Raw genomic sequence first — 20,213 nt, 5'->3', positions numbered from 1 at the left:
TTTCTTATTGAATTCAGTTTTATTTTTATTTTTAAGCATTTTTTAAAAAGTAACTTTTTTTCTTAAAACTTATAGTTTTTCCGGAATCGGGTGTCCGTTAAAACGGACAGTGGCAAAATCCACTACCGTAAATTTGTATGGGAAATTGGTGTTTTTTACAAATATGTATAAAGTAAACTTCATTTTTAGTCGTACGCACAAAGCCAACTGTTTTATATTTTTAAAGATATTCTCTATCTTCTTCATTTTATAAAATATTTTCCATCGTACGCCCTAAAGAACGGCATGTTTACTTTATCCGTAATTGTAAAAAACATCAATTTCCCATACAAATTTACGGTAGTGGATTTTGCCACTGTCCGTTTAAACGGACAGCTAACTTTGCAGTGTAATACAGAAGAATTCTTGCTTTGTATTCACAATTTATGTTTTTAGAATAATACTTTCACATCTTTTCTAAATAATCTTTGCGTTGTATAAGTGTAACTTATCTAATTATGTGTTTTTTACCATTGTAAGAAAATCAAAAAATCACTTCACGAAAAGGGTTATTTTTGTGACCGAACCGCGAAAAACTACACAGGTCAAATGTCAATTTCTGAACGGGGAAGGACAGACATATGAGTAAATAATTAGAAAATATAAAAAAACCCCGCGATAAAACACGTATCTAACTGTTTTTTACCTGCATTTTTGTGCACATTTTTTGCTGGCGTTTAAACGACCAGTGGCTTTAAGTGGGTTAAGTATCTTATCCTAAGTTGTACCATTTTTTTAGATATATAAGTTTAAGTTGGGAATTTGCAGTCATGACATTGTTTTATAAGGGGGCGATACAGAATTGAATTGAATTTGAATTGTCCCAATTTGAATTTCTATATCTCAAAAACGGTAAAACCGGCGAGAATACCATAGAGGTCAATCTTGTAGAGAATTTTCATAGCTACAATATTCTTTTAAGTCCCATTTTGATAAGACTTGCGGTTTCTATGTAAAATCTTGAAAACCTAAACAACCCCTAAAAATGTCAACTTAAATCGCGATTTATTTAAAAAGCGCTCCGGCGATTTTTTTTTGTTTTTCGATTTTTCTCATCTATAAACATTGTAGTTTCAGAATCCGCAAAAACTTCCGAGGTGTAAGCACCTTCCATTTAAAATTGTTTCAAGAGCACCGTGTATTGCTATCATATATCTCAGCATATGTTCATGTATGTGTGTATGTGTTTGAGTTTGTACTACAAGTCTATTATGTTTTTGGTGTAAATCATCTGAGCAGACTACAAAGCAGACTACTCATATGTCATATGTTTCATTTGGTCTATTGTTTCCGCATCACAAACATATGAAATGGGTTTTCTCTCTCCAAGTTTCCTTTTCTACTCAGCCTTCTACATCGTTAAATTTGTCAATGTGAATATATCTTTGGTGTTTTATGACGGGTACAACATCGCAGTGTTTGTATTCGTACACCATATGATGACAAGTTACAGTCATTTACCTCCCAAGCCAATGGCGAGGATGATAACTCCTCAGTTTGCCTTGTAAATATTCCCGTCTTGGTCGTCTTGTCTGTTTGTCTGCAGTGAATAAAACCAACTTAGACGAGTGAAATTGCGAGAGGCTGACTAAATGACTGATTGTTGTCATTTAAATTCAGGTTCACTGTTAAGAGGAGAAAGTTTGCGAAAGGCTTTTGTTTTTCGTTCCACGTTTGTGTGACAGATTCTAATAAATACGCGTTGATAGACTAGCGCTGTGTTGTGAAAGCAAATACTGCAGTGAAATTCTTTAATGATGGGTATTTTAAATAAACAAGCGATTTATTTTGTTTCCACTGTGGAAATTTAAGAATTTATAGATGTTCGAAAATTGTCTAGGGAAATGGTGGATGTTATGTTATAGTGATTTGTAGCATGCAACAAAAGATTTTTTCCCTTACGAGGTCATGAATGAGCCTCGTACAACTCCTAGCACAGAACAAAGTGGCGGTGGCATGCTCATATACTCGGCCTTATAGCTCGTCGGTGGGATTGGGAACTTACTAAAGTCTGTGGGAGATTTGCTACAGTAAACATTTTAATAGATTATTAAAGCATGCATTTGTTTTAGATGAGAAGATGGAAACATTTTTATTTCTTTAAAGCTTGATGTGCGTTGTGCCGATGAAGTTGCACAAACGACTGCCCACCCAACCATGTTACCGGGTGTCCACTGTACATTCCAAGGTAACCCATATTCCGTACCCCCTTACACCAACCCTTGGTTCCTTGTTAAGTCAAACAAAAGTAGAGATTCAGTTCATTTTTGATTTAATGACTAAATTACAAAAAATAACATTTTTAACCTTATACGGTTAATATGGTGATTGTTCAAGACGATGTAGATTTTGAATTATAATAAGCCAAATTAAAAATAATCATCTTCCTTATTTTAAACATAATACAAAAAATATATATAAAGCTAGGATTAACTAATATTCAATAGAAGAATATGTGTGTACGTTTCAGCACAGAACCTAGAGGTGACTATAAAACTGTAACAGCTGGTGCTTAAGCTAGGTAAATGACCTGGTAAAATGTATTAACAAATTGGAAAAAAAATAAATGGTGGAGAAGCACAAAAATACTAGACAAAATAAGTTCCAAAGGGAGAACAAAATTCTCAGAGCAAATTTGATAATAACACTAGGGATAACAGTTTCTGTTCGAATGCGCCCTGGACTATGGCAATGATTTTCAAACTGTTGCCATCAACAGCACACCGCAGGTTGGTAATGCCTATAAAAATACAATGGCAGCATTCAAAAAGGAAAATGTCAACCTTCTTTCCGGGAGAAGGATAATGCAAATATTTTCAACTTAACCAACAAAAATAATTTAAGTTTTTTTTATATATGTAGTTTGAACAAAATTAATAATTATTTTGGCGAACAATCAATCTCTCTCATAGAATAACGGTACTAGATTAGTGTCGGCAAAAGAAACCAAGTCTTTCCAAATTATTTGAGACCAAAACAAAGGAGAAGTAAATTGATTGTCCGGCAATAAAAAAATGAGTATTAAGAGAACAATATTAACTTTCGTTATTCGGGCTCCCTCGATGAAAGGCCTTTCATTGGTAGATGCCTGGTGAATATAATGATGACGCTTTTTGAGGTTAGCTTGATATACGCACAAAAAATATACTTTCAAGGCATATAATGTTCGAACTCTTAATATTTTCTGGACAATTCTTACTTTTGTTCAAATACCACAATCGAATCTGCTTGTATATTTGCATTTGGATTATCAGAATTTATAGTATCGCTTGCTCTCTTCCTCTTCTTTCACTAAATGGAAGTTCTTTCGTACACACACACTACCTTAACTAGCCAGAAATTATAAAATAACAATTTAGCAATGATGAACTGTTGAGGATATTATTTTTTTCCCAGTAAAAATACGCCAGGTTTTCATCTTCCACTGCGGACACTTGACACTGCAAATTAAATCTGATCTTTCAGAACACAACTTTAAGGGTGTTTTCCCGGTATAAATCGAGCTCCACGAAATTAGAATTACAAGTTGGGCGACCACACAGAAAACCACGACTGTACTGAATCATGCAGAATTATCTTGGCTGCGAGAACTCACTATCCAACTTGTTGCGAAGGGTATCGACTAATCTAATGACAAAACTGGAAATTATTACAATGAGAAATATACTATTGAAAGAGTCCAATTTACTATATTCACCCTGTCAACACAAAAGCAATCCAAACAGTGGCCAAATAGAGTACACCAATGCTCATGCACATAACACAAAAGTATGCACATACAGAGGTTATCAAAAGAATTTGCAACAATCAAACTCTGTGTAATTTGTAATTGCAATTTGATCAGAATTTAGCACATCAAGATGAGTATGCACTCCAGCGAAACGGCAGTCAAGTTAGCAGAAGCAAAACAAAAGAATTCAGCTTGGGAATCACTAGGAAATTATACTTTCTTTATAACATGTATATTCCCATGCATTTTAAACTACACGTACACGTTTATCAATTAAGCTTGTTCATATGAAAAGGTGGCGCTCATTAATTTCAAAGAAAATCAATTATCTCGGATTGTCAACAACAAAGCTTCAAACAGATGAACATTTATTTAAAAATTCAATGAACTAAATGTACAAGACTTTCACTGTTAAATGACCAAGCAAAAATGAGGAAGATGGCCTCCTGACACCCTATATTTCTATCCTCGGAAATATTCCAATGGCATAAAAATCAATATTCAATAAATAAGAGCACGAATTACAACGATCTCCAAAATGTCCACCAAAGAAAGAAACAAAACTATAAACAAAAAAAAAACAATTAGGCTCAATTATCTATTTCCAACAAAATTCAGCTATCTAAAGCAAATGTGTTCTTCTTTGACACAGCGGTGCCGAAGTTTTTCGGCAATTTACACACATACGACCCGAATGCATAGAAAGAGCGTACGAAAAAGAGATAATGTTTTGATTTGTTTTTGTTTTGTAGCGCGCGTGCATAAAAACACACTAACACACAGTCATAAGTTGCCAATAGTTTGAATACATTCACATTTTGGGCTGTTCTCTTTTTGGTCACGTCTGATCTAAAGCATATCTTATGGTTGACTGTGGTAACATAAACTGCATTACCTTCAAATGTCTATTTATGTGTTGAAGCGAAAACGAACACAATTAAGGAAACGGAAATACGTCACAAGCGCCTCTACAGATTACTGGAATTAACTTGGGTAAGCCCAAGTTAATTAGTGACTAGTCAATTGTGGACACTGATAATGTATGTATGTAAATGTGGTGCCATTTCAAATATGAACGCTAACCTCCACATTGCACAGTGGATTCACCCATTGGCCAAAAATAAAAAAATGAATGTCAAAATTTTGGTACAACATCTGGCAACTCTGACAGCTATGACACGGACCTTTTTAAAAATATATTTGTTTTTGTTTCATTCGAACGCGATCTTCTTAAGAATTGCTTTAAAAATCGGAACATTTGACTAATATGTTTTGTTGTGAGTACTACCTATTTTTTAAGTGCAAGTAAATATATTCAAAATATCGCGAAATTAATACGTATAGCAAAATATTAGGACGCTATAAGATCCATATTAAAAATTTTACCAATTTTCAGACAAAAATGTTGATTTTTTTTAATCCGCTAAATTGGTTGGATTTTATGTTGTTTTGGAGATTGTTTTTTTTTCCAAGCCTATTTTTGCATCATAAGATAATCGGGACCTCCGTTCATGACATTTTGTATTAACAGCATAAAACAATTCTTACCGTATACCCCCTCCAGAGGGGAAAGGGGGAGAATTTTACGCTCGTGGTTTCTTAAAACACTCTTCGCCGCAGCACAAAGCTGTAACCGGTGCATTGGCTTGATTTTTACACTCTAAATATTTTTGGCCACCTTCTCCATACAAGTGGATCCACTGTGCATTGTGTTGATTTTATTATGTCACTATCTTTAACACTCATTAAAAGTAATGGCATTAGAGTTGGGCAATATAGTTCCTAGTTAACTGTCCTAGTTCCAAAACGTATGAGTAACGTCATACAAACCAACGCGTGAAATTGCGTATACGTAGTGTTTCTCATACAAACGATTTGGACGATTGGAACTACGTAGTGAATTAAATCGTTCCATCTAGAGTTTGCACAACTCTAAATGGCATGATATGTTCCACAACTCAGCTATGGCCAATGACCTCCACGTTGTCTTGCATAATAAAATGATATGTGCCATAAGTTAATCCATCACCATGCTACATGGGCACTGTTTAGGCCAATTCGAAACAAATCCGTCAAATACAATAGCTACATAAATTTTAAAATTCCTTAGAACAGATCTCTACGTTTAAACAATAAAAAACTGTTTTCCAGAAGAACAACTTTTCAAATATTTACCTGCGAACTGTGTCGTATACTTAACATTCAACTAAGGTAGTAATATTCACCATACGCTACAGATTCATACTAGCTCCTTGGTATCTTTGGAAACGTTTTATAGCGTTTTTGTTTACCGATGTTGCTAAACTTTTCACACTGTTGATGCAATATTACGATATTTAAATTCTCTTTAGATGTATTTTTCCAACAGATACAATACCGTAATTTTCAAACGATAAGAAGGAAGAACACACACAGCCGACTTCTCTACAAATTTTTAAACTGTCTTTGCATTCAATTTTAGCTAACATATTTTCATTCTTAGCATTTCGTATAGGGGGTGATATCATTTTAGTTATTTCTCCCCTTCTCCCACCCCCCTACAAACTGTTGCTTTCTTATCGTCCTCATCATAATCATTAACATGGTCGCCATAACAAAAGCAAAACTGTTTATCATCTCGAAAAGGGCTAAAGAACGCATGAATACTTAAATATTTGTTGTTGTCTGTTTGCTTGAGTGACTGAATACCGAGTTTAGAAACAGAGCCAAACAAATCATTTTCATAAACTTTCACATACGCACAATGTAAAAATCAAGTATTTTATATCTTTCGTAAAGTTGGCTACGCACACAGATACATACAAAAGCCAACAGTGGCCGGACTAGCAGGTTATTTTACTCCATGCTGTAAGATCATAAAATTCAAACATAATTTACTTTCTACTGATTGATAACCATGCACAAACACACACAAATAAACACTTTTACACAGTTAGTGATATAAATCATAAATACCTTGGATCTACACTGAGCACAATAAAGTTAGGGTGACTTATACTCCAAATTATGTAGCAACAATGACACATTAAATTACTAACAGTGGAAGTTAAATATTATCCTTTCTGAGAAATCCAAAAAAGAAAGGGATTTCGTTTTATATGTATTTAGAAACGGTGCCCTGAAATAGCCTGTTTGTAGCTGCCCAAGGGTGGACATTTTTAGAGAGGAGCCTATTTACTTCAATTGAACGATCTAGTTCATGACACCAAATATTGATTTTAATGGAAGTTATGTTACGATATCTTTAGAAACCATCTAATAAATCTCAGATGTGCACAAAGAACAACGAATGTATTCAGCATTACAGGGACAGAAAATCTATTAATTTTTTCGACTGGCGAGATAGGTAAGATGCACAGTCGAACTTCTTTATAACGAATATCACTGTAAGGAATCACAAACCTACGGCGGCGGGTTCATCGACATCGAAACGGCCAGAAACCAGAATACACCTGTGTGTGGCAGGAACTGCATATCCCGGAATACCTGCTGCTGTTTCGTTTAGTCCGTACCGGAGCGGAGAAAAAAAAAACAGGACCAATATGGATGTGCTCAGTTTGTGACATCTTCATTCACCACACTCAAGCTTAGGTGAGATGCAATGCCCATTATCCCAGGGTTGCTCTGGACTCGTCCACATGAGGGACGACGACAGGTACTATGTTGCTACGTGAATTCCCAGTGAGTCGTCGTCCTCACAATATGAAACTCCTCTACAGTCCAATAAACAGCAGCCACACACGCAGTACTTATCATAACCGGTTGCTGTTTCAATCATCTACTAATGAATCATCTTCGCTATTTTATTGCAATGGACTCTAAGGTCAGGGCATTTTACAGCGCAATATGTCGCGAGTTGATATTAACTGTGGCCAAAAATAGAAGGAGTTGTTGTAGGTGCATCAATTTTGGTACACGGACAAAAAACTGGGATGGTCGGTTCACGTTTTGATATATGTATTTTGAAAGTTTTAGTCATAATGACCAACCGAAATTACTGAAATTTGGTGGTTAGTCTTCAGCAGAGGTATAAAACATTCCAACTTGCAAGTTTGGGTGTAGGTCCATGTTTTGGTATAGCCCCTAAAGAACGGTACATCTCGATTTTCAGTATTTTGGAGATTTTAGCCTGATTATGACACCGAAATAGCTGAAAATTGGTATTAGGTCTTCGTTAAGGGCTTACAAATTTCCACCCGAAATCTATCAGTATAGGTCCTCAACTTCCTATTGCGCACATACAACCGTACCTCCCCATGTTCGGTATTTTGAATGTTGTGGCCACAATATCCACCCTAAATGACTGATGTTTGGTGTTCAGTCCTCATAGTTTTTGGGAGCTTATTAAATAAATCAAACTCTTGTCTTTATATATGACAATTTTGCTTTAAAGCGTTTTTTGACCGATTAATGGTCAAAAACGGTACATTTTTTGTAAAAAAATTGAATTTCGAATTTTGCTATTTACCATTTTTTTTAAAAAATTGATATTTTTAAAAGTCTCTCGCTTTAAAGCAAGATTATTACATACTTAATAAGCATACAAGATGGTGTCAGGGATATTGTCCGAACGACTAAAGCCCATGGTCAACGAAATAATTGGACCATACCAATGCGGCTTTAGATCTGGCAAGTCCACCATTGACCAGAGAAGACCCAAATCCTGGAGAAGACCCAAGAGATGCAGATCGACACCTACCACCTTTTTGTCGATTTTAAAGCAGCCTTCGACAGCCCGCTAAGTTCAAAAGTATTCCAAGCAATGCCTGAATTTGGTAGCCCCGCAAAGCTCATTCGGTTTTGTAAAATAACTCTAACTGACACAAGATGTTCATTTAAAATAGGAAAGAACCTCTCCGAAGAGTTTTGTACCAAAAGAGGTTTCAGGCAAGGAGACAGCCTTCGTGTGATCTTTTCAACATCCTGCTAGAAAAGGTTACACGAGAGGCAAACGTCAAAAGAAGTGGCACAATCTACACCAATAGCCACATGTTACTTGCTTATTCTGATGATATAGACATCATGGGACGATCAGTAAAAGAAGTAACTGATACCTTTATGAAAGTCGAAGGCAGATTGCTAAAGTGGGTCTGGCGGTAAACGGCGAGAAGACCAAGCTGATGGTGTCAACGCGCAATGCGTCCATTGAGATCGGACCAACTGTTGAAGTTCGTTCCTATAATTTTGAGGTAGTAAAAGACTTCGTATACCTCGGCACCGCCGTAAACACAACAAACAACATCAGTTGTGAAAAAAAGATGAATTGTATTGGCCAACAGATGCTACTTTGGCTTAAGTAAGCACTTTAAAAACAAAGCCACAACTCGTCAAACAAAAATAACGCTTTACAAAACACTGATACTACCCGTGCTCATGTATGGTTCCGAAGCCTGGGTACTTGCGCAAGCAGATAAGACAGTGCTTGGCGTGTTTGAGAGAAAAAGTATTCTTTTTTGTTTTTTCAAAATAGTCTGGTTTAATCCCATTGTTGTTGTTTTAATATTTTAAAACAACTATTTTATTAGTGGAAAAGATTTGGCATTGTTCGCCAGGGAACTGATGAGATCCAGTGGCGTGGATCGAAACTATAGTATTCCCTGCCTTACCCCCTAGCGAACAATGCCAAATCTTTTCCACTAATAAAATAGTTGTTTTAAAATATTAAAACAACAACAATGGGATTAAGCCAGACTATTTTGAAAAAACAAAATTGCAAACGCTATCCCAATAAAAAATCGCCACAATGCTTCAAATTGAAGACACTGGCACGACGTGTGTTGTTTTTGCTGTAAAGCAGACCAACCAAATTTTGGTGTGTGCATTCGTCGAAATTCGACGACACATACAAGTGGAAGAGGTTTGAATTGTTTTCGCAGACACTTTCGTCGGAGTTGTATGAGGTTGCCAAGGAAAAACTTCTCATTGAACTTTTTTCTTTGCTTACCTTTATACTTCGAGCTGACGATTGAAGTTTGGGTATAAAAAGTTTCTTGTTGAAGAAGTTATTGAAAAAAACTTTGGTGGAGAATATCCACAAACAAGAAACAAGGGAACTGATGAGATCCAGTGGCGTGGATCGAAACTATAGTATTCCCTGCCTTACCCCCTGGCCAACAATGCCAAATCGTTTCCACTAATAAAATAGTTGTTTTAAAATATTAAAGCAACAACACTGGGATTAAGCCAGACGATTTTGAAAAAAACAAAATTGCAAACGCTATCCCAATAAAAAAAAACGCCACAATGCTTCAAAAAGAAAAAGTCTTCGAAAAATCTACGGACCGATTAGCGTTGACGGTGAATATAGACGTCGTATGAACACGAGCTGTATCTGCTACACTTTCATTGGAAAGCTATTAGGTCTAGTTTCAGAGAATTCATTAATCACCACTTTAGAGATCTGCCCAACCCTTCAGATGATCGGCTAGCGAACTGGATTATCACTGCTACATCCGCTCGCTATGTACCTTTTGATCGAAAACAGACTAAATGTCATAGCAGAGCTGACAGAATTAGCAAATAAGCGTTATCGTCCAACTCCAGTGACCCCAGAGTCAGGGAGCTGACACTGGAAGTTAAGTGGTTGGTCGGTGAGTATATGCGGAACAATTGGTTTAATCGTGAGACGAGTTGCAACATTGGAGCAGGAATAAGTGAATTTTGGGAAACGGTTACATTACTCTCAAACTTTGGATAGAAGGAAAATGAGACCTCAGTCACGTTTGACGACTTTAAGCTGACTAATTCGAAGAGGTGCAATTTAGTTTATTTGACAGTTTGTCGAGTACCTCGGGAGTAACAAGACGAAAAGAAGAAGCATTGCGTTACATTAGATATCTTCCTGCTGAGGGGGATCACCATAATTTACCATGGATGATGTTGCGAATACCATCAGAAACGCTAAAACATCCAAAGCGTTTGTCCCTGATGGAATCTCCATGGTAATGCTGAAACAGCTGGATGAGCCGGGAGTGGAGTATCTCTCCAAAGTTCCCAATCTGCCTACCGGAAAATTAAGCCAGTCAAAGGTCAATCTTACAGACTGATTTCACTTTTGTCGCCGTCCCAAAGACTCCTCCTTTACTCGCACAACACGAAAACAGCACTGCACACCAATTCCACACATATTAGTCGAGGACACAACCAGGACAGTGTTTGTGGCGGTGGACTTATCAAAAGCCTTTGATACTGTCGAACCCTCTACGCTGTTTGAAAACAGACTACCCTTTGGCCAATCAGCTATATGTATACCCGGAAAAATTTGAAGGAAGGGATTCCATGCGATGACGTGATTTCATGGCATATTTTGCATTGGTTCAAACGAAATCGTGAAAGATCCGATCTTTTCATTAGCATCTGAACCAATGCAAAGGAAGTCGTGAAAGATCCGATCTTTTCCTCAGCATTTGAACCCATTCCATCGATCCAATGAATTTTGTGTTTTTATGTATATACAATTTTCTAAATATATAAGATAAATTATTTACAATAGGCTTGATGTTATCGGAGACTCGAAATCACAACCAACGTTGTTAAAACTCGTAATGGTGATGTATATTGCAAAAGTGTTGGTGAAAATGACATTTCAAATCATTGGTGTAAATAACATGCTTTGTATCCAAAAATGAATAGCATCTTTTGGGGTCCACACTCATATAAACTTCATTGATGAAGATGCTAAAGAGATAACATACCAGATCACTTGCACCCGTGATTAAATGACATCGTTGGCATCGAACATTTTGCTGGGTATGTAGAGGTCAGTGTTCGTGTGGTAACCACAAAGCTGAATTTTGATGGAGAGCTAGTGTTTGCCTTTAGAAGCAATGTCTAAAAGTCCCCATCAATCCCATGTGTGCAAAAAAGTTATTCGGAGTCAAAGTTAAAATTTAGGAATTTTTTAGGTTTTCTGATTTTTTCTTAAAAACGGTGGGTCTACATTTTCTACAAGTTTGGTCTACATACATACGCACATATTTAGGTGAAACGGCTAAAAGAATCGGAGTCACCGCCCAAACCCCCGAAAAAATATATTTCCTTGAAGAGCGAAATTATACCTATATTCAACAGGTAGAGTTTGTTGCGCAGATTAAGGAAATGTAAAATATTCATGAGCGGCGTATCCGGTTCGCCAGTTCTACTGAACCGATTATGGCAAAGTGGGTATCTTTTAAAGGCCTATACCTAACACATTGCGTGGTCTGCTTCATGTAGAAAGTCATAAAGATCATTCAAATTCATGTAGAAAATTCGTACGTCTACAACTTTTACTTTAGTCGACCCTGACAAGTCTTACCGTTTTTAAAAAAATCAAAAAACTGAATAAGCCTCCAAAAAATTACCTTTGCCTCTGAATAACTTCGTTTGTCTACATGGGAATTTTTGATATTTCCCCCTTATACGCATGTCTAATTTGACTGAAATATTCTGGGCGAAATTGGAAATCATATGTTTTAACCTCCGACTAACTACAACCCAGTGGTTAAACTCCGGCTTTATATTACGACAACTATAATGCAGTGTGGCAACTTTATATGTGTTGTTGTGACATCTTCTCCAATGTATCACATTACTGTATGTTAGTAATATCGGATCATAGTCCAGAAAACCTTAGGATCACACTTTATTCTATTAAAATTTCCCAGAGTGTACATGGACGTTACCTCCATGTAGCAATATAAACTTTTCAGTAAAAATTCCCATATTTGTTTGTTGGAGTTTTATAGGTTTGTTGAGTGTGTGTGCGTGTGTTTCTCTGGTTTACCATAACATGGATTTATGAATCGGAAAATAAAGTCTATCAAAGTTAAATATTGGCCCAAGAAAAAAACTAAACAAACAGAAGACCACACACATACCTATACATACCATAACCCGTTGCCTTGGTGGCGTACTACACCAACTAAGGCACACTAAAATAGGACCTTTAACATAAAAAAGAAAACAACAAGAATGTTCCTCTCTAAATATTTCCTCCTTCTCGACAATGCCTACATGTGCCTTCCGGGACATAAATGAGTTGGAATATTGTTCGCTGTACGAGATTGTATGAGTGTTGGGGAAAAACTTAGTGTTTTGCGATGATTGAAGTTCATAGACCGACTTAAAGTTTTCATTTCATTCTTCAACAGCAATATCTGCTTCCTCGACACTGCTGCTTGTTGTGCCTGTTGTTAGCGGCTTACTGACGTTTAATATATTTAAACATAAAAATGATGAAAAAGGGTTTTTATGGTTTCTTTTTGTTATAAAACAGCTGTTGTTTGTTGTGTGCGTAAAACCTACAACGGAAACCATGTGTTTAAGTGTGGGCGTGTTGGCCAAGTCACAGAAGTAAAAGTGCCTCCTGACAAAATATTTGCTGTTGCCCTCCAAACATTTGGAAGTTAAATATATCTTCTCTCAGTAAATGTGTCTCTATAAAGTGTCTGATTTCAGTTAAAAATGCGACTGTTGTCGTTTTACAAGAACAAATATGTTGTTATCGCTTTTTTATCCGTATGTGGTCACAACTGCGTGACTTACAGGATTATAAAAAGCGACACTTTATGTTGTACAAAAACAAATGCTTAAAGTCTGGAGCATTGATACCACTCTCTGTTATAGAGAGTATTGTTTTCAAAACAATAGTGGCAGCATTAGAAAAGCAATTTGATTGACGTGATTTCTTCATTTCTTGTGAAATTTTGTTAGCTATCGGTACAAACTTTATACAAAAAATTAAATGAAAATAAATCGGTTTAGTTTATTTATTATTTATTTTCAACTTTTATAAAAAAGTAAATCAAACGTGTTATTATTCATTTGAACTCAATGTAAATGCGGTTATAAAAGGTGCATTGTATTATAAAAATTGTTTCTTTTTGATACATTTTATAATAAAATGCACCTTTTATAACCGCAGTAACATTAAATTCAAATGAATAATGATAAGTTTGAATAAACAATAAAAAAACTAAATAGCCTTTTACAGATACTGTCGCTTCCGTCACTACTTAAAGTTTCGTAAGCGGTACCTGCATGAGTACCTAATGCACACTCAAAGTGCCCCGGTTCCGACACTCCAACTGAATCGCATAAGAAACATACAGCAGTGACGGAAGCGATAATAGAGTTTGAGCCGCATAAGTGGAACAGTTTCTTTAGTCATTTTTGTCTTTTCGGATACAAATGCGACTGTCGCAGTAGACACAACTATCGCCTTTCAGTGACTTTTGCGTCAATCAGGCGATAGAAAATGTTTGGAGGGTGGTGCATAGTGAGTGAGTGGGTGACTAAGTGCGTGTGTGTCGTGCCGCTGCTTTATAGTTGTAGTGGTAGAAATTTATGTTGAATATTTTACGATTTTTAAATGACGGTTGGCAATTTTATGAAAAAGTAGGCTATAAAAATTTTATGCTGATTAAATTGGTATCGCGCTTTGTTGGTCTGATACTGTTCCTCCTCCGCCAACATCCTTTTGTGTTTCTTATCACTTATATTTTCTCTGGCAAGTTCGTGGTAAGCGTTTACTTTACACAAACGCTCATTGCTCGTTCCTAGTTCACTTTCGTTCCAACCATCGTAAAATAAATCTAATTGGAACTGTTAACAGAATGTGAAATTTATGGTTGCATTTATAAACACTGACCATAAAGTTGTCATACTACTTTCGTTGCGTTTGTATGTATTTGCAATTTCTTGTGCTGTTTGTTGTATCTTTCATTTGTTGAAAATGCTACAACAAAGCACACAAAATATTTAATCTTTACGTCTTGAAAAAATTAATTTTCAATCTTAATGCAGAAATTGTCATAGAGTCAGTCAGTCACCCAGTGATGTGTTGTTGTTCTTCCCGAAATGAGTGGACAATGTCCTTCTTGTGTTTTTGATAGCATGTAATGGGCCTTCATAAATGTTTATATCTCTACAACCTGTGGATTGTAATTAGAACTATTTAATGTTAGTGGCCATAAAGATTTGAAAAATTCGCACTTTAATTTAATGGTTTGTAGTAGAATATGATGATGTTTGTTGACAATTCGTCGGTGTCACGCATACGCCATTTTTGACATTTTGTGATAAAGCTACCTTACAAGGTTTCGAACCATGCTCTTTCATATTTTTGGTCGGTTTTTCTCTATTCCCTATAGTTTCTTAGATATTCAAATGCCAATATGTTCACCTTTCGACACCGAAAAATTTGAATTTTTTAGTTCCATGTACATGTCATTTGGCGTATGGAACAAAAAGAGACAAAAACGCATTGTTCCTCACCAAAAACGATGGCGTTTGGAACAAAAAATTGCCCAATTTTGTCAAGTTACGAATAATTTGGCGTATGGAAAAATTGTTTTCAAATGACTTGGTTTAAAAACTGAAGAATAAGAACCTGTTTATGTATGTCGATAAGTTAATGAATACCCAAGAAAAATTACCAAATTTGAGTGTGCTTTTCAAATTTGTTTTTTGTTTTGAAGCAAAAGCAAAGGAAATAATATTTCCAAAACTAAGGTTTGGGTGTGTTTCATGCGCACACATTTTCGTTTCGAAATACATAAACTGGGGGTAATAATTTTTAAATCAACCTATTTTTGAATATTGTACTGTTTTATTCAACTAAATTTATTTTCGCGTAATTTTAAAGCCTCCTTCTAATACAAAACATGTAAGATAAATTAAAAAAATCTCGATTCTTCAAAGGGACATGACATTAAAATAATTCTAAACGATTTTACTGCCAAAATAGGAAAGGAAAATATCTTTGGCACAACAGTCGGAAAATTCAGTCTCCACAGTGCACAGTGGATCCACCCATTGGCCAAAAATAAAAAAATGAATTTCAAATTTTGGTACAACATTTGGCAACTCTGACAGCTATGACATGGATCTTTTTAAACATGTATTGATTTTTGTTTTATTCGAACGCGATCTTCTTAAGAATAGCTTCAAAAGTCGGAACATTTGACTAATATTTTTTGTTGTGAGTACAACCTATATTTTAAGTACAAGTAAATATATTCAAAATAACGCGAAACTAATACGTATAGCAAAATATTATAGTGGATTTTGAAGGAGAAGGTAATAAGTTAATTTTCAATAAAAAACAGTGTTTTAGCGTGTTGTGGAAATCTAGTTAGCTGCATATTTTCTTAGTGTATTTTTTAATGCCAATTCGATCATATACTTAAATTTGACCTAAGGTTTTAGTCATGATGCCCACCAGTGCCCACCTCGGGAATAATTTTCCAAAGTAGGTCATGGGTTTAAGATTATTCAGTATTAAAATCAGCTGCCATCTAGAGCCAGACTATAAATGGTGGGCTGCTGACTAAAGCTGCCCTAGAATAGGGTTTCTATAGATATATTAGCGTATAATTCTGTTATCTGACCACGTTCATTAACATAATTGGTATCAGTGGCAAGATGAAGAAATCTTCTTTCAAATTTGTCTTACGTTGGCGGTACGTGCCTTCCGGGAAAAACGCTATAAGATCCATATTAAAAATTTTACCAATTTTCAGACAAAAAATTTGATTTTTTTTAATCCGCTAAATCGGTTGGATTTAATGTTGTTTTGGAGATTGTCTTCTTTCCCCAAGCCTATTTTTGCATCATAAGATAATCGGGACCGTTGTTCATGTAATTTTGTATTAACAACATAAATCAATTTTTACCTTATACCCCCTCCAGAGGGGAAAGGGGGGAGAATGTTACGCTCGTGGTTTCTTAAAACACTCTTCGCAGCAGCACAAAACTGTAACCGGCGCATTGGCTTGATTTTTACACTCTAAATATTTTTGGCCACTTTCTCCATACAAGTGGATCCACTGTGCAGTGAAACATCTGACAATGGTATGAGGCTGATAGACTTCGCAGCGGCAGAAAACATGGTAGTTAGCAGCACCAGATTTCAACATCTCGACATCCATAAGGGCACCTGGATGTCTCCAGATCAGAAAACAAGAAATCAAATTGATCACGTTGTGATAGATGGAAGACATTCACCGAGCGTGTTAGATGTGCGTTTGTTCCGAGGAGCAAACATAGACTCGGACCACTACCATGTTGTACCCGGTTAAACGTAGCAAACAAAGTACGAACAGACACGACACGAAAGTTAGACAACGGTAAGCTGCAATCACAACAGATAGCTACAGCATATTCCACTCAAGTAGCCCAATTGCTTAATCAAAGCACTCCTCATCCCGATAACATATCAGCGCAATGGCAAAGTATTGCCCACTCCGTGCAAACAGCCGCAAAATCCATTCTCGGATACCAGAGACTTCCACCAAGGAATCCATGGTATGACCAGGAGTGTCGTGCTGCTACCGAAGAGAAAAATGCGGCATACAGGGCTACTTTACAAGCAACGCGTAGCGCACGAGAGAGGTATCGGGAGAAAAGGAGAGAGCAGAAACGTCTTTTCCGCAGGAGAAAAGAGAGATGGAAAAGCGGGAGTGTGAACAAATCGAGATGTACAGGAGACAGAATGAAGTCCGAAAATTCTACCAAAGAGTGAAACATCAAACTGATGGCTTTGGTCCAGGCACATCCTCCTGTAGAGACCAGCAAGGTAATTTGGTAATTGATACAGATAGTGTGCTCAGGATATGGAAAGAACATTTTTCAAAACTATTGGTATCCAATAGCAGCGAAGACGACGAAGATACCACAGACCCAATCCCAGAAGATGGTTTTGAATGTATTCCGCCCAGCCAAGATGAGGTAAAGACAGCAATAAATGGGCTGAAGAATAATAAGGCAGCATGAGCTGATGGCCTACCAGCCGAGCTGTTTAAAACCGGAGGCGACACGCTGATAAGGTGTATGCTTCTGCTGGTTAACTCAATCTGGTAGGAAGAACGTGTACCCGACGATTGGAACCTAAGCGTCCTGTGTCTCGTCCACAAAAAAGAAGATAAGACTGTATGCTCTAACTATAGGGGCATAAGTCTACTCCATATTGCCTACAAGACACGGTGCTCTTGAATCAATTTTAAATGGAAGGTGCTTACACCTCGGAAATTTTTGCGGATTCTGAAATTACAATGTTTGTAGATGAGAAAAATCAAAAAACAAAAAAAATCGCCGGAGCGCTTTCTAAATAAATCGCGATTTAAGTTGACATTTTTTGGGGTTGTTTAGGTTCTCACGATTTTGCTTAGAAACCAAAAGCACTATCAAAATGGGACTAAAAAATTTTGTAGCTGTCCAAATTCTCTACAAGATTGACCATAATGGTATTCTCGTCGGTTTTACCGTTTCTGAGATATAGAAGTTCAAATTGGGACAATTCAAATTCAATTCAATTCTGTATCGGCCCCTTTAAAAAACAATGTCATGACTGAAACTTTCCAACTTAAACTTATATATCTAAAAAAAATTATACACCTTATGAAAAGTTTCTTAAGCCAGTCTTGTAGAGAATTTTCACAGCTTTAAGATTTTCTCAGGTCCCATAACGATAAGACTTACCGTATTCAAGCAAAATCGCGAAACCCTAACAAAAAAACCTAAAAATGTAAACTGAGCTTCTTTATCTCAAAAATGGTACAGGTATGATAAAAGTCAATCCTCTAGAGAATTTTTACAGCTACAACATTTACTTTAGCTCCATTTCGATTGGACTTCCGGTTTCGAAGCAAAATCGTGAAAACCTAAAAAACACCTAAAAATGTGAAATTTAACCGCGATTTATTTAAAAATCCCTACAGCGATTGTTTTCTTGTTTTTAGATTTTTCTCATCTATGAACATTGCTGTTTCAGAATTCACAAAAACTTCCCCTGTGTAAGCGGTTTTCATCAAAAGTTAGTTGTGGCGCACTCTTCATGACATTGTTTTATAAGGGGGCGATACAGTCAATGTATTGTCCCACTTTGAACTTCTATATCTCAAAAATGGTAAAACCTACGAAAATATCATAAGGGCGATCTTGTAGAGAATTTTCATAGCTACAACATTTTCTTTAGCCCTATTTTGATAGGACATGCGGTTTCTTAGCAAAATCGTGTAAACCTAAACAACCCCTAGAAATGTCAACTTAAATCGCGATTTATTTAAAAAGCGCTCCGGCGATATTTTTTGTTTTTTGATTTTTCTCATCTATGAACATTGTAGTTTCAGAATCCGCAAAAACTTCCGAGGTGTAAGCACCTTCCATTTAAAATTGTTTCAAGAGCACCGTGAAGATCGTGTCAGGGATATAGTGCGAACGACTAAAGCCTATGGTCAACGAGATAATTGGACCATACCAATGCGGCTTTAGACCTAGCAAGTCCATCATTGACCAGATATTTACCCTGCGGCAATTACTGGAGAAGACCCAAGAGATGCAGATCAATACCTACCATCTTTTTGTCAATTATAAAGCAGCCTTCGACAGTCCGCTGCGTTCAAAGGTATTCCAAGCCATGTCTGAATTTATTATCCGCGCAAAGCTCATCCGGCTTTGTAAAATCACTTTAACAGACACGAGGTCTTCCATTAAAATAGGAAAGAACCTCTCCGAAGAGTTTTGTTCCAAAAGAGGTTTCAGGGAAGGAGACAGCCTTTCGTGTGATCTCTTCAACATCCTGCTGGAAAAGGTTACACGAGAGGCAAACACCAAAAGAAGTGGCACAATCTACACCAATAGCCACATGTTACTTGCTTATGATGATGCTATAGACATCATGGGCCGATCAGTAAAAGAAGTAACTGATACTTTACGAAGGTCGGAAGAGAATCTGCTAAAGTGGTTCCGACGATAAACGGCGAGAAGACCAAGCTGATGGTGTCGACGCGAAATGCGTCCATTGAGCTCGGACCAACTGTGGAATTTGGTTCCTATAAATTTGGGGTAGTAGAAGAATTCGTCTACATCGGCACCTCCATAAACACAACAAACGACTTCAGCTGTGAAATAAAAAGAACTGATGCTACTTTGGTTTAAGTAAGCAGTTTAAAAACAAAGCCACATCTCGTCAAACATAAATAACGCTCTACAAAAAACTGAAACTACCCGTGCTGATGTATGGCTCCGAAGCCTGGGTACTTGCGCAAGCAGACATGGCAATGATTGGTGTGTTTGAGAGAAAAAATTCTTCGGACAAATCTGCGTTGACGTTGAAAATCGACGTCGTATGAACTACGAGCTGTATCTGCTATACAACGACATCAATATAGTTAGACGTATCGAGATGCAGTGATTGCGTTGGCTAGGCCATATCATAAGAATGGGCGAAGATGAACCCGCTAAAAAGGCGTAAAAATACGAGCCACATGGCGGCGCACGCAAAATTGACAGGCCAAGGAATAGATAGCGCAAACAAGTGGATAAAGAGATGAAAAGGCGCGGTATTCCAGAGTGCGAAGCAACAAATATGGAGAATTGGATATCTTTCTTAGTTCGGCCTATGGAACAAATGTTCTGTAGTGGGCAGCTAAGTAAGTATGAATTTGCTCGGCCAGCGCTCTAC

The sequence above is a fragment of the Musca autumnalis genome, unplaced genomic scaffold (genome assembly GCF_047663935.1).
Source record: "Musca autumnalis isolate F117 unplaced genomic scaffold, ASM4766393v1 scaffold_2, whole genome shotgun sequence".
Taxonomy (NCBI): Eukaryota; Metazoa; Arthropoda; class Insecta; order Diptera; family Muscidae; genus Musca; species Musca autumnalis.
Note: the sequence above shows the minus strand (reverse complement) of the source record.